Consider the following 3,881-nt stretch of genomic DNA (forward strand, 5'->3'; position numbering starts at 1 on the left):
GTAGACATATTCAACAGCATCAGGGAAGACATGAAATAGCCAAGACTGCTTTCAGATCCACTGCTAATAAAGCCCATGTCTGATTTAAATGAGAAGTACTATGTGTTCTCAGGTTGTGACAGGCATTTTGATAAAATGTCTGAAAGAAGTTGATATCAGAGTCTCAAGAAATAAATCTAACCAAACTTCTTGAAATTAATTAACACATGCAATAAAATAATGGCTAGAAGCATTATAAAATGTGCTTATATACAAGTAATTATGATTGGCATCCAAAAATGAAAGCTCTATTTCTCAAAGACATTGGTTTGTCAGATTTTACAGAAAAACACAGATTATTATGGTAGAGTGTAGAAATAAGTGAAGGGATGATTTATATTTTTAGAATAAAACAGAAAATTCAAAAAATTAAAAGCCATTATTGAGTTGCTACTTTTTAGTAAATAAAGTAAAGAAAAACAGTGTATGCTTGGTTGTAAATGTAGTCTGGATACTTTTATTTAGTATCAAAGATATATTTCCAGGATAGACGAAGAATTTCAAAATTCCATAACATCTGATAACTTGAACCTTCTATTTATTAATTTCCTTGTAAATAAAAATGTGAAATGAGAAATTGAGGTGAAACAGGGATATTCCCAAGAGACAGGAGAGAGAGAGAGACAGACAGACAGATATACACACACAAAGAGAGAAACGGAGAAAGATTGTAGGCATCATAAAAGTCAGTATTAGCTTTCCTCAAACTTGGGAATTAGCAAATAGCTACAAGTGATTAAGACTCCTTCTCTGGAAAATGGCCTATATTTTCCTATTAAGTCTATATTTGCTTCTAATTTTACTATTTATTGCTAATTATTTTTAGTTTTTCAGCTATGCCAATGCTTTTTAAAATCTCTTTATTATGCTTTGTTTTGAAAAATACCAAGTTTGAAGACCAGAAGTAATGTATGCTTAAGAAGCCAAACACATTGATTTCTACTTCCTGGATGTTATGAGGAAGAAGAAGGGTAGAAAGAGATATCTTTAAGCCATGCATGGTTAAAAGTTATTTGAGATCGCTTCTCAGCCTTTTGGCTAAGATCAAGTGTAAAAGTTATTTGAGAAATAAAGTGAAAACACTCTCTGTACACTTAGTTACCTGAAATTCATTTGTTCACTGGAGATAGGAATTCAAGAATAATAAACAAGAGCTGAGTATTCTATCTCACAACATCCATCCTAAAACCTTCACATTCTTTGGGGTTAGGATACACTTGTTACATATTGTAATTGCCAAGTTCCTTCTAGGCAAGCTCTGCATAATATGTACTTTTTTATATTATTTGTAATTTCACTTGAATATCTCCACATAACAGAACGTTTCTAAGTGAATAGGTCATGGTTCAAGTTTTTGGGGTGTAATTTCTTTCTCTATTTCTCCACTACTAAAACAGGAACATAGGATGCCATGAAGCAGCCATCAGTGCTGTTACAGATACGCCTGAAATGTGCAGTAGGTGCACATTGTTGACATGAAGATTGGCATATATTATTTCCTTTTATCATTTTAAAATACCATTTTTAAAACAAGAAATCCAGACTTTACAGGGATGTGAATTAAACACATGTGAATTTTTAACATTTCCTATGATTTATTGGAAATGCATCTTGGATAATCTTCATTGTCCTCTAGAAGAATATTAGACATTATCAGTCCAAAGGAAGATAACGGTTCACATTTGTACTATCAGAAAACTGTGCTGTGTGTTTTTCTATCCATGCATTTTATGCCATAGTCATGACAAACTATATGCTTTGTTTGCCTACCTTCAAGTCTAACATTTTCTTCACTTTGTGTCCTAATATCAGCTCCCCCATCTCTTCCCAGTACTCCTCATACATAACCTCCCCCTGTTCCTCACTATTCTTAGAAGGAAGAACACCCTCTAATAACCTGCAAACATGACAGACTATCACTGATAGTGTTGGGGATTGGTTCTTGACCATGGAATGGATCTCAATTTGGGCCAGTCATTGGTTGGCCATTCCCTCCACCCTCCATCTTTGTCCCTGTATGTCTTATAGGCAGGTAACATTTGTGGTAGAAGGTTTTGTGAGTGTGTTTCTGTCCTTATCTCTCCACTGGGAGTTATATCTGCCTATAGGAAGGAGACACTTCTGGATCCATATCCCCCACTGCTAGGAGCCTCAGCTAGAGAGTCATATTCATATACTCCCTGGGGAAGATCTCTGGCATATCCTAGAGATTGCTGCACCCACCCTTCTCTCTCACCTGCTCTCCCTACATCTGATTACCCCCGCTTCACCTTACTGCTCCATCCTCTACTTACCTAGTTCTTTACTTTCATCAACCTCCAATATGTTTTGTTTCCCCTTCTGTGAACAATTCAAACATACACCCCTGGGCCCTCCTAGTTCTTTGGCTTATTTGGGTCTATTGATTCTGGCATGGTTATGCTGTACTCTATGGCTAATATCCGAGTATAAGGGAGAATATGCCATGCATATACTTTTGAGTCTGGGTTACCACACTCGGGATGATATTCTCTTGTCCTATAAATTTTTTTATGAAATTCATGAAGTGATTTTTTTTGTAATGGCTGAACAGTATTCCACTGTGTAAATAAACCACATTTTCTATATTCATTTTTCAGTTGAGGGGCATCTAGTTTGTTTCTAGTTTCTGGCTATTAGGCTGCTATGAACATAGTTGAACAAGTGTCCTTGTGGGATAGTAGGTCATATTTTAAACATATGGCCAGAAGTAGTATAGCTGACACTTAAGGTACAATTATTCCCATATTCCAAGAAACATTAAATAAAGTGGTTGCACAAGTTTGTACCCCCACCAGCAGTGGAAGAGTCTTCCCCTTGCACTGCAATCTCACCAGAATGTGTTTTCTTTAGAGTTTTTGATCTTAAACATTCTGATGGCTGCAAGGTGGACACTCAGATTTCTTTTGATTCCCATTTCCATGATAACTAATGATGTTGAACTTTTTTTTTTATTTGATGACTCTCAGGCATTCTAGATTCCTCTGAAGTGGAAACTTAAGGTTTCTTTGGAATGTCAGTTGTGTTTGGATGTTGTTTTTCTGGGGCAAACACATGAAATAGTGTGTTCCTGCAGTTGACACAGGTGAAATGCCAAGCAGACACTTGAAGGGACACTTCTTGAAGCAGGTATAAAGTGAAAGAATTTTCTGCTAAAGCAAGCATGTGAAAGGACAAGTGATGAATGATTCTTTACTAGCTACACACATGTATTGGTCCACCTTACATTATGTAGTTGAGCTGCATTTGTTGGGACTCCAGAAGCATTTTGGTGGTGTGTTGTAGTTTCTTGCTACTTCCTCAGATTCAGGCTGATTGGTAGAGTGATGTCAGCTGAGAGACACACATGCTGAGGTGAGACATATGCTGAGGCAAGACCCTTGGAGGACGCATGGTGTTTGGAGGGAGTATAAAAAGACTTGAAGGACAGTGATAGAGCCTGAGCTTGGCTTGCCTATAGAGATAACTGTGCAGTGTTGTTGGTCAAGTGTCTTGGCTTATCTTCACTAGACTGAGAGAGGGATAGCCCAGACCTTTTCTAGGAATCCCTCTGGGTGCCTCCTGCTCTTTTGTGTTTCCTATCCCAAAACTACCATACTGGACTGCTGGTGTATCCGTGAAGTTTTTGCAAGTGAATCAAATCTCTACTGCTAATCTGTGACCTGTCCTGCCTATTTTCAGACAACACAGATGGAATTGCTCCAAAGAAACTTTCTAAACAGGTATACTCCCATCATCCCATATCCTTTCTTTTCTATTACCTCTTGTGGGTGTTGGACTACAAGAGAGGTTAAAGCATTTAAGAATCATCACTAGAAGTAGGC

At 37.3% G+C, this 3,881-nt stretch overlaps 1 pseudogene; it reads left to right on the plus strand.

The window, feature by feature from the left end:
* Positions 1–1,057: 1,057 nt before the first annotated feature.
* Positions 1,058–1,259, plus strand: LOC115031453 (U2 spliceosomal RNA; annotated as a pseudogene).
* Positions 1,260–3,881: the final 2,622 nt, after the last annotated feature.

This window comes from Mus caroli, unplaced genomic scaffold (genome assembly GCF_978045245.1).
Source record: "Mus caroli unplaced genomic scaffold, Mus_caroli_1 scaffold_7, whole genome shotgun sequence".
Lineage (NCBI taxonomy): Eukaryota > Metazoa > Chordata > Mammalia > Rodentia > Muridae > Mus > Mus caroli.